The sequence below is a fragment of the Chelon labrosus genome (assembly GCF_963514085.1).
Source record: "Chelon labrosus genome assembly, chromosome: 4".
Classification (NCBI taxonomy): domain Eukaryota; kingdom Metazoa; phylum Chordata; class Actinopteri; order Mugiliformes; family Mugilidae; genus Chelon; species Chelon labrosus.
Window position 1 is genome coordinate 20,409,766 of NC_140340.1, and position 12,573 is coordinate 20,422,338.

The following is a 12,573-nucleotide window of genomic DNA, read 5'->3' on the forward strand; positions in this document are numbered from 1 at the left end:
ATCTCGTCTGTGTGAAGCAGGGTTTTCTGCAACACACTTCGGGTTTCATTGTCTCCCATTACCCCAAGATGGGACCGTCTTGTTGCAGCAAAACAAGCGCAGGGCTCCCACTGATTCAGTGCTATTGTGAGTAGCTAGTATTTTCATGCACTTTTTGTTTTGGTGGTGTGTCTTATTTTGAAGGCATGTTTTAACGTTACCATAGCGACCAGAGAGCGTTGGGGCAGAGACGATGTTGTCATGTTCTGTTGTTGGTGTGACGTTATTAGGACGCTGCTAATAAAGTTGCACATGAATACACAGTGGATTTACGTTTATTATTATTATTATTATTTTATAGAGAAAATACTACAGTTTTTATGCCGGTCTTATCATTTTATTTTGTTTTTATCTGCTACACCTTCCGGTCCGTGAAAATACTGTCCGACATTAAACCGGTCCGTGGCGCAAAAAAGGTTGGGGGCCACTGCTCTAAACTGTTCATCACATGTGCTGACTATAAAAATGTTCTTGTGCATTTTATCTGTAGAAAACCTGAAAGAATAGAAAACGTGTTGATGGAGTAAGAATGTGATCTGGTGCGTCGCTGAATTCAAATGGATGTCCAAAATTTGGTAGAAAACAAGGCATTACTAAACATATCATCAACAATTCCCTCTGTGGGATCCAGCAAACAGCAATGACATTGTGCGATCAACCACTCAGAAAAGAAAATCATGAAGATCCAAAGAAAATCTATAAACTGTTGATCACCTGTGCCGAATATTAAAATGTATTTACGCATGTCATCTGCAGAAAACCTGAAAGAATAGAAAACTTGTTGATGAAATGAGAGTGTTATCTGGTGCATCACATAAGGGCATCACTTATTATTCCTTAAATTCAAGTGGATTTGCAAGATTTGGTGGAAAACTGGACATTACTAAACATATTAGCTTGTGGGATCAGGCAAACAGCAAAGTCATTGTGCCACTCTCTCTCTCTCTGTCTCTCTCTCTGTCTCTCTCTCTCTGTCTCTTTCTCTCTCAGTATCACCTAAAACACAACATATTTCAACAAAGTTTCGTCTTGCAGATGATTTTCCTTACAAAGAGATTTGGTGTTTGCGGCAGCAGAAAAACAGAAGGAGCAATGCCCTCGTTTGGAGGTCACAAGCTGAGGAGGAGTCACCATGAGCCAAGATGCGGGATCCCCCCTCCTTTCTAACGCAATAAGGCAGGACACACCCAGATAGAGAGGGGAGGAGGAGGAGGAGGAGGAGGAGATGGATGAAATGAAAGGAGAGGAGGAAAAAAAGAAGCAGAGCCGCTGTTTCTACTCATCCGCCCATCTTAACAGATGACGTAAGGACGGTTCTTCATGAGCTGAACTCCCCGTTAATTGAAATAAAATCGGTAACGATTCTTTGCCCCGACCTCCGGCCAGAAAAAAGAGAAAGGCTCTTTACGATGTGAACCGCAAAATGTGGGGGAACCACTCCGACAAGCTCAACAAGCTCATCCCGAAGGCGCCGCATTTCGTGTCAACAGTGTGCGGACACCAGAAATACACACAATTAATAACACAACAAGAACGAACAACTGCAGCAAGCAGTGGAGGAAAAATGAAAAAAAAAAAAAGCCTGGTTTTTAATCAACTTAGCGGAGACCATGTAATTTACTGATGGGATGAAGGCTTATTTTTAGATATCAAAGGGGCGAGAAATACGACTCGGAAAACAAAACAAAACAAAACAAAAAAACCAATGCAGGCAGAGACTGTTAGCAAACTGTTTCCAGACACTCACCGGCGGGTCTGATTCCTGCCTCGCAGCCACAGCAACAGTCAACACATGCCGTTCCTGTCGCGAAGGGAGACCCGCCACAACAGCGCTATTCACGATCTCACCGATTCAAATACGTGTCCTTGTTGGGCGGGGAATATGAATATTTTATACAACATAACATCATAAAAAGAATCACTGGCCGCAACTCTTATATTCGGCATACTCCTACGACTTGTAAAAGCCTCTTATTCAACTGAAATGACAACTTCACTTCACGCACTGTTGTCTGCAGGCTGGAAAATACAGGCGACAGAAACTAGCGAGCACTGCGTACCCCGTCTAAAAAGTTGATGTTTTATCAGAAATGAGTGCCATTCGATCAATTTTATGTCTGTATACGTCTAAACTATCGCGCGGTGCCGCTGTGTGTACTTCATAGAGCGTTTTAATTAGTCGAAAAGCGATGTTTAAGTTGGCGTTTGATGGCCGCAACATTGAATGGAGGCTTGACAGCGCTGACTGCAGGGAAAAAAGGCACCTAGCTAACTGTCGGGACGTTTGACGCGGAGAAACGGACAGAAGACGTGCCTCTGGGGGATCCCAAAACACTTCCGAGGTTAATCTAGCGGAAAATACGACGAGAAAGGGGATTTAAAACGTTCTGAAACTGAATGGCTGTGTTTTCACACCTGTGGAAAATCCCAAATTTGCTCGTAGTTGCTAATAAGTGGCTGTCAAGGTAAAGAAGCAGCCGTTAGGAACGTTACCCGGATGCTGAGCAGTGCGGACAACTGGGGACACGGTGGACTCCTTAAAACACGTCAAAATGTCACTTTAAATGCTTGAAACCCTCACCTTACACACTTGCGATGTGTAAAGTTTAATAAAAAAAAGGAAAAAAAGGATGGACGTTACCTCCACTTGGCGGGTCCTCGTCCAAATCACGTCCCGTAGCTGTGTCGGTACGGCTGGGCAGCGTCTTCAGTTTAGAGGGGTTTGTCCATTTCCCAGCAGGGCTCCAACTTGACAACTGCAGTGGTGGATGGAAAAAGGACTGGCAGACCGGGTGGAGGTGGCGGTAGTGGTGGAAGAGGGGGGAAAAAAAAAATCTTCTTTGTTCCGAAACCAGTTTCTTTGACTAATTATGTTCGCAGAAGCATCGGTTCTGGTCCTGCAACGGCAGCCCCGAGAAAGGGGGAAAAAACCAACCCGGATCCCAGACTCAAGTCAAAAATCAAATCCTTTTAAAAACAAAAAAAAAAAGAGAGAAGAAGAAAAGAAAACTCACCCTTCCCCTTTCTCCCTCGCTCTCTTTCTATTGTGGAATAAAAGCAGAAAAGGGAAACGGCTCCGACAAAGAGAGGACTGGCGTTGTGTGTTTTGTGTTGCAGTCAGAGCGGTGGGTGGGACTGGAGGGGACCAGGACCAGAGACAAGACCCAACGTCCGGGATCAACGTCTTTTCCTGCGTAGCTGGGGCGATTGAGGCAGGGGAGGTGAGCCCGGACTGGAGAGAGAGTGAGAGAGAAAGAAACAGAGAGAGAGAGAGAGAGAGAGAGGGAGGTGGAGGGAGGGGCCAGGCCGGGATTACCCTGTTTTTAAGGTGGATCTATGAATTAATAAAGTAATGAGGCAGGAGACGGAGCCCCGGCTCCAGAGAACATCAGCCCAGAGGTGCACACCGAGGGCTCGAGAGGACGGAAAAAGAACATGCAACATCTGGATCTGATCTGGAGCGATGTATGCAGGCTCATTTCCCCCTGTGGCAGAGAAGCAACGAGATACTATCTCATTTATTATTACATAACGTCCTCCTTACTTTAACTGACACGTAAGACAAGACTTTATTGATCTCCAAGGGGGGATGTAGGTGTTATTGCTGTAGGACAAGACAGCAAATAAAGAAAAAATTGATAGACGGTGAGACAAAAAAAATATATAATAGTATTCACTCACTGGACAGTTCATTAGGTACATTAGTGAAACAAACATGAAACAAGGGAAACTGGAGTCGTTTTTGAGGGATTTGGGGTCTTTATGAGGAACATCTGTAGGATCTGCAAAGACCAGACACTCACTCGCAATCGGAAGAATTTTGATTTCCTTTCCCCTGGTGCTCTGAAAAACAGGATTAAAAGAAATTCCTGAGGACTTTTAGTCATGTGAGTTACAGGTGTGCACCACCCACAGATCTTCCCTAATAAAAACCCCAAACCCTGAGCAGTCATTTAGAACCAAGGAAGCCCCTTGGATGGGGGTGAAACATCTTAAAGAAACCCAACAAATCCAGTCGCTATTGTTTCAGTTTTGTTTTTGGATATACCATGGCCTAGATGAGACTGAGAGCTCTTACAGATATACTTATATAACACTCCTGCACTAAATCCCCCTTTTGTGACTGTAATTCGACTGTACGATAATGTTGGAGGATGTAGTTTGTGGTGGTGTTGAACTGTATTGAAGTAAACACCAAAATGTTTGTTATTCAGCCTCGCCCACTGACTACAAAGAGGTTGTCAAAATAATAGGAACGATACAATTAAATAGTTCTACAAACCACAGCCTATAAAAGTGAAAAGACAGTGGAATGAACAGCTGTCTGTTATTTAAAAAAATTATGAATACCAGAAACTTGATGCAGATCAGATTTAGTGCGTGACTGTAAAAGTAAAAAAAAAATTAAAAAAATCTAATTTCAACAAAAATGTGTAATATCTCTAAAAAGATATACCAGTATTTTAAAATAAGTTAATAATATGGATAAAGTCAATACACTAGAAGTAAAAGTTGCAATATTTAACAATACATTTATTTGTATTTCAAGATAGACACCAGCCATATCATATAACTAACATGTCTGAGTCTGCCGTTTTTTGATAATAAAGTAAGAATTTAAAATGAAAAATCATACAATTCTTAGAAAAAAATTGTAATATTTAAAAAGTTAAGACTTCATGAGTGATGGTGTAATAGTTCAAGAAACAATTCAAATCTTTTGTAGAATTTTGTACAAATTTAATTTTAGTAACTTTTTTAAAATTTAAAATATGTGATCGTGTACTGTATCTAGATATTATGGATGAGTAATGTTTGTTTTTACCATTTTAATCTGGGTTTTTTTGCAAATCTACACCTGTGATTTTCCATGCACATCTGCACCCAAGAGAAAAGCTCACATCATGTTATGATGAATCACAGATGGAGGTGTATGTTGATGAGATGGTGATTTTTTTTTTATTGTTTTATTTTTTTTCTGGTGCAAATGCAGAACACCAACAAAGAATCTGAAAAGAAAATTCTCTGCGACTGCCAACTGGCCACTCAATCAGCTCTGCCTCCTACGCTATGCTAATGACAGAGAGGCAGAGAGGTGGTTAAAGCTGCCATTTACCAGCACATTACACTGCTTCCCTTTCAATATAAAAAAAACTGTAGATGACTGTAGATGAACGAGAGGTGCTGAATCTTTTAACTGTTCCCAAAGTTGCGGTGAGTCATCACCTTCTCATCCTTACTGGGTCTGACATCAGTGCTGCATCCCAGTCCCAGACTTCAGATTAAAGTGCTGCAGTACATTGTTTGTGCAGCTAGTACAGTAGATGTCAAAAGTTTTCAAAACCACAAAAATAAGGTTTGCATTAGGGCTGTCAAATGATTAAAATATTTAATTGCTGTGAATGAATTGCACATTTTTGTAGTTATTCTGGTTTTTAATATTCTTATCAACATGGGAAAGTTACAAATATGCTTGCTTTAGGAAATTTTATGTTGTTATTATTGCAACAATCCAAAACAATGTCAAATATTGTCCAGAATATTCTCACGTGATATGCTGTGTCCATGCTGCAAACTATTCTACGTGGTCTGCCTTTGGTGAGGGTGAGGAGGGTGTTCCCAATAACCTGTGTGCTTGGCTTTGAGACTTGATGTACTCTCTCTCTGGTAACTTATTTAACACACATATGCAACCACATTGTTTTGGATTTTTATTTTTCCCTCCTAAAATATTTCATTTTTTCTTCAGTTGAGTTGTACAGGTTCACATTAAAGGCGGAAAAAAGGTCTGAAATTATTGATTTTTTTTTTTTTTACATCACAAAAACCTGTCATTTGAACAGGGATGTGTAGACCTTTTATTGCTGCTGTATGTGAATGAGCTACATTCACTGCTCCACAATGTCTCCAACTTGGCTGCAATGGAGTACCTTATGTCGGATTTATGTTAATATCTTTTTGTTTTGTTATGAAGTTTTAGCACCATTTGAGACGACTAGTTCTGTTAAAACAAGATATTCTTTTGAATTTGACCTTTGACGTCCGTCCATGATCTACAGGGAGCCACAAGTCACCAGGTTTTTATTTGAATCACATCAACAGGTGGTTTTACTGCTGAGTTTCTTGTTAACTAAAGAAGAAGCACTCATCACTGGGTGAAATATATACCCATTGGCTCTCTAAAGAAAGAGATTGCACATTCCTGTCTAAAGATGGTAGGTAGTTTTTTTAATTTTTTTAAATTGTCCTCAGACTGTGCACAGAAGAGTTTATCAGAGCCTGATAACGCTGGTGGCTTGAGACCTACTCTTTCAGCATGTGTTTGGATTCTTGTTACGTTTGTGTAACCGTGAATCCGATAAGAAGAATTTACCATGTCACGACTGACCTGCCTCATTCGCTGGAGTCCTTCACCTCCCCTCCCGAGCACATTGTTGTCACAACACACCTGTGTATCTAATGTCAATACATCCAGCAGGGTCGGTCCGAGGCAGGACAGGCAGGAGAAGAGCTGAACATTTCATCTGAACATGCAAAGTCTGCAAAAGAGGACACCTGTAGGATTAGGATTTGATCTTTGTTTTCTTAATCTAACGCCAAATGCATCAGGTAATCCAGAAATTTATTATTGACACTCTAGTGATTACTTAATAAAAACTTAATGAACTGGTGGACATGTGGACAATGATTCCATTTTCATCCTGGCTGCATTTCTGCAGAGTCTGCAGTATCATCGTGCAAACATTAATGACTAGAGTCACTGGACTGACCCAGTTGTTGATAACATGACTTCAACACCTTCAAAACACTAACAATTATTACCTCTATTAATTTTCTAAAACACTCTAAAACATGAATCACTTTTCCGACCTCAGCCTCACTGACTTTGAGAAGCTATTTGTGTCCCAGGTGTCCCCTGGACTGTCTCTACCTTTACAGTTTAAAGCAGCAGTTTTTAAGTCAGACAAACTCATAACTTACACCAAATATTACATCAGCTTATATATACCAATAGTGAAGGTCCTGATTTCTAGTTTATACCTCTGTGGAACATAGACGCCGTAACCTACGCAAGTAGCCTATGCTTGTGCGAGACATTTATATTTGAGTGCTCGTCAGTCTGGCTCGCTCTGTAACAACAACACCCAAAGGCTACCTGGCACTGTGTCTTTTTTGCCAGTGGGGTTAATTTTTGTTTCCACTTCCTGCTTCACTTTCAACAATGGCGACTGAAACTTTTGGCCGAATTTCAATTCAATTTAATTCAAATGTCTGTATTTCCAGACCTCCTCAGTTAACCTTACTGATTCTTTATTGATCCAAAACAATCAATTCAAAAATTGCAATGAGATGGAGAAGCAGCAGGAAATACTGAAGCGGAAACATGCAACAATGAAGCGGACCAATCACAGCTCTTGTGCTCTGTGTCGCTTCGGCGCCGGTGCGTAGTTTCTGGGGAGGTGCACGTCAGCTACGGCGCTAGGGTCTGCGTAGGGGTCTGTGTTGTCACCGTGGCTTCTGCATCAACTTAACACAGAAGTATAAACCGCCTATAGGTCTACATGTGTTACATTAACACACTTTGTTTGTTTGTTAATGCACACCTTTTTCATGCACTGGTCATCATCTGTACAGTTCTTCTGTTTATATATTTTGTATGTTTTTTGTATTGTTCTTTTTCTTCCTGACTTATGTTTATTGTACCAACCACCAGAACAAGTTCCTTGTATGTGTGAGCATGCGTGGCAATAAACACAATCCCATTAAAACTGCAAAATGGGTACCTCTCTTCCTACTAGCTATTTACAGAAGATACAAGACAGCCACAGGTAAACACAGAAGAAGAATCAATATGACTCAGTATGCAAACTCCAGATTTTTTTACTCTGTAGTTCAGACTTGACAAGTTCAGTGCATGGACTATGGACTATGGAAGACAACAGGATGGTGGATGGTCATTCTGTAATTTCAGCAGCAGTGTACTCGTTGACACCTGTGAAATGCATTCTGAGATACCTGTCTGTCACAAGTCCACACAAGTCACCTCCTGATGCAGCCCCAATAAATCCGGTGAGACAAGAACACATCAGAGTATTTTGACTGTACTTTGAATGTGTACTTTGAATTGGAGCGGTACTTGAGCAGCGACTGCGACGTCTCAAATCCACAAGAGCACGAGCACAGACAAGAACACTGATAAACACTCAGTGTGTCTGTTTCTTCAGTGGCTCTCTGTCATTTTAAAACCTTAAAATACAGATCAAAACTATTTCAGCAAGAAAAGCTTTCAAGTTATACAGTAGTTTCCCCACAGATTAACCAAAAGCTAAACATCTTTTCATGGCGTCCAATCACTATAATAGTCAGAGAAGCTTTTCCTTCTACCTCCTCTTACTGGTTCAGTTCAAGAAAACAATAATACAACATATTTCTCACTGTTTTACAACACAGATGTATTTTGACAAATACCTGACCTTTTCCAGACTATTTTGCAAAGTAGACATTTGTGTGAAAATGTTAGTCACATGCATTCTTGGGTTTAGGCCAAAAGAAAGTGTTTTGTGAGGGGCAGTGGCCTTGACCTTTGACCACCAGATTCTAATCAGTTTATTTTTGACTGTGAACATTTGTGACAAATTTAATGTAATTCCCTCAGGGCCTTCCTCAGCTATTGGGTTCACAACAAAGAGAGACAACACAAAAATGCATAAGTTTATACAACTCAGTGTGGTCTCAGGAAAAAAAAAACAGAGGAGGGAAGTTGTTTGTGTAGACAGCAAAAACAAAAGTGACAGTATAAGGTAGATATAGGTGGGGTTAAAAACATTAATCATCTTGCTGCAATGCAATGTTCTGCTGGAAAACCCTTGGGCCTGGTATTCACATGGATGTAATGTAGACACGTACCACCGACCTGAACATTGAGGACCCCACCACCACCACCACCACCATAGCAACAACACTCCCTGACCATAACAACCATCTCCAGCAGGACAATGCAGGCTGAAACACAACAAAAACAGCTCGGGAACAACTCAAAAAAGGCCTCCGAACTACCCAGATCCCACACTGATCGAGTATCTGCAGGATGCTATGAAACAAGCCTGATCCAAAGGGGCCACTCCCCTCAATCTCTAGGACCCAAAGGCTCCTACTACCAATTGCCAACACCACACGGACACCCTCAGAGGATCTGTTATCATTCTTTGATGAGTCAGAGCTTTTTGGATGAACAAGGAAGACCTACACAATATTAGGCAGATGGTTTTAATGTTGTGGCTGATCGGTGTATATGACGAATATACTGTAGATACCAGGGAACACTGTACAACAGCTGTGTGCCACCAGAACATGTGATGCCCATGCCTCAAAGTCTTTGTTACAATAGAAAAATGATGGTCTACACACACACACACACACACACACACAAACACAGGACTTTGTCATTTTGACAACAAAAAAGGAGAAGCCGCCTACATTGCCTGAATGTTTTGCCCATTGTTCTTTGCTGATAAAAAATAAAAAGAGAGAAAAGGTTGGGATATGTTAACAAATGTTGATATTTATTATTTCAAAATGGAATCAGCTATTGGAACCCATCCCTGCACTGCAGCTGGTCCTCGTGCTTCAAGGCTTTTTAAATTGTTCCTACACAAATTCTGAAGGAAAATTACAGGGTTTCTAACCTGAAAATTGATCTCATACAGGCTAAGGGTCTTGCTATCTTTGCACCAAACACCTTTCAGGTAATAAAAACATAATTTTCTGGAAAATTACATTTTTAAGCATGAACATGCGTGCAGATGAACAAACAGCTGTTTGGTTAGTCCTACATCTCACGTGTCTACACTCCTATTTTAATCAATCCAGATGTCTACACAGGCCGAATAATGAGTCATGTTTCACTTCTTCTGCAAACATGACCAGCAGTACTTCTTTCATGCTTTAAGTCAGATTCTTCTGAATATGTCACAGTCACAGTCAGTGTGTTTTGGGTTGCACCAAAACAGAAGTCATTTACACTGTGACTCTGCCTGAACGTTTCCTGCGTAGAAACAGATGAAGCTGCTGCTCTGCTACGTCCTCTGAATGCCCTCTAATCTATGGAGCTTCCTTCTGTGTTTTCGCTTGACAAGAAATTACTTATGCAAAAATGTAAGACCTATGGAGAGCTTTAGGAGGCTCATTCAGCCTGTTTTGTCTGAGTTCTTTAAATATCTACAAGGAGGTGAGCGAGGCCAGAGTTATTTACCCAGAACAAACACAAAACACAAAAGGTCTGGGAAAATAAATAAATAAAAATGTGACTTACATGATTAATACTTTCAGTGTTTTCTTTCCTAACTTGGCAACTTAGCAGCCACTTTAAGCCTAAAGATGTTTTGTAAATGGAGCCCCTGATCCATAACCTAAACCATCTACGACATTTATTTAGTTGTTGGAGGTTGTCCAGAGCCTGGAGGGAGAGAGTCCCGAGAGACTCAGATCAGGGCAAAAGAGTCACCTCTCCATCTGTTCATGGCTTCAAAAGCAGTGGGAGCGCTCTCTCTCTCTCTCTCTCTCTCTCTCTCTCTCTCTCTCTCTCTCTCTCTCACACACACACACACACACACACACACACACACACACACACAGTCATGTTTCCATCACTTCAGAAAAGGACTTCACACTGACTTACATTAATTTCCTGCAGATTTACGATGACCACAATCACTACTTATCGTACCCTTACCACCTCAATTTGAAAGACTGGCATCTCGGAGGACTTTCCAACTGCAAACAGGAAGCAAGGCCTTTTCAGTATAATGATGTAAACAGACTGATGTCTAGACAATATGAGTAATACAAGAGCACAAAGAGGCAAAGGGGAGTGAATAACTGAATATTTCCCGAAGTGTCTTTCTGACAGCCTTGGTAGCAGCAGCTTGTTTGAGTCACATTTTGTGAGAAAGATGAGCTGCAGCAAACTTCACTGAAAAATCAGATAGGAACGTGATTTAACTGGACCTTTCCTCACCCACTGGATTCAACCTCAGCATGTTACTAGCTCCACCAGCTCAGCTCATGCCCCCTATGACTCATTATCAAATCCATTTTTCAGTTTTTCTTCCTCTGAATCATTCATCATTCAGTGAACACGAAACTTAACAAATAAAGCTCCAACTCAACCCTTTCAAAACCACCATCATTATCACCAGAATATTATTAAACACAGTAGTGCTTTAATTCAAGAAATGAGCGAATGGTTAAAACCACTGTAGGCAGTATTTGTTACAAAAAGGTTAGTGCAGCACCGATTGAAGCGAGCCGCTGACTGATCTCGTTGTCTGCAGTGTAATTGCGTCATACATCACTGTGTGATGTGTTATTGGTGCTTCTGCCCTGCAGTTTCACAGATACGAAAGACTGATTCCACCTGCAGCTCAGAGTTACTGCAGCACCGAGCAGCTGCTCTGGTGAATTTCATGGAAACATAACTTTATAGTTTCGGTTTATTTTTAGCTGCGTAGCTAAAAGAATTAAACTGTGTGATGATCATGAAATTTGACACAGATGTTCAGATGCTCACAGGACAAACTTTGTGGCTTTCAATGTAGCATGTCTGTATTGATATTTTCTGTAATATTCGTTAGACTCACCTCTTGGTTCAGCTTTGATTTGCTATTCTGTAAAAAAAAAAAAAAAAAAAATAAGATTTCAAATTAGATTTTTAGATTTCTTACTGTCATGTTTTGAAAGGTTTTGTCAAGAGTTGGAGAAAAAAGTGGTTTGTGTGCAATGTTGCGGCCTAGTCATTGTCTCATACATCCAGTTAAGTTTAAAGACCCTTTAGCAGCTTTCATTTCTTTAATGAGCCTAGTGACAAATCCCGAGCCTTATTCGGATGTTAGCTTTTGTCCCTTGGAGGACGCATGCACTCATCCTGCTCACTGCTGCTGCATGATTGAAGTGTTCAGAGAGTGGGAGAGAGCATCAGCACCTCCAGGTAATCAGTAGAGGGAACAGAAACACTAATCAGCTGTGGAAATGACCAACCGCTGACTGTATTCACAATGATCTGTTTTTGGGAGTATCTTGTTTTGTGTTGGTTAATCTAAGCAACATGTCCTGGGTAAGCCCGTATCCAGGTTTCGGCTGTTTGCCATAGTCGTGCCATTCAAGTAAAAACCTTTAGTCCACAAAGGAAATGTGAGGCAATGTCACCATTTATGTCAGTTTGATGTGTCCACACCTTTATCCTGGTTTCTTTCAAATTCCCACCTATGCAGACTTAGCTTAAGTTAGCACCCACAGATATAACTGCAGCAATGGAAGTGTCTCACTTTCATTCAACATTTCTGTAATGCCAAAATTAAATATTCTCAGAGGAAAAGTATTAAAATGTTGACCTATTTACGTCTGTACTCGTCAGACTACAAAACAAAGCCTTCAGAACATGTATGGTTGAGAAAGTTGTGTTCACAGTGGAAAACAAACATTGCTACATGAACAGAAAACCCAAGGAAGTGGCTCTAAGCTACTGGCTTTACATGC

The 12,573-nt window shown here is 40.8% G+C and overlaps 1 protein-coding gene across 4 annotated transcripts in view; it reads right to left on the bottom strand.

The window, feature by feature from the left end:
* Positions 1–3,261, bottom strand: part of LOC311487018 (plasma membrane calcium-transporting ATPase 1-like) — a 99,242-nt gene extending 95,981 nt beyond the window's left edge. For 3 of the 4 annotated variants that reach the window (XR_014699015.1, XM_084543101.1, XM_084543102.1), the window contains exon 1: positions 2,681–3,261. The gene's annotated coding sequence lies outside the window, so the exon portion shown is untranslated. Of the gene's footprint in view, positions 1–1,786; positions 2,049–2,680 lie in introns of those variants that run through there. The other variant, XM_084543104.1, reaches the window with a different exon arrangement.
* Between the last annotated feature and the right edge of the window lie 9,312 nt (positions 3,262–12,573).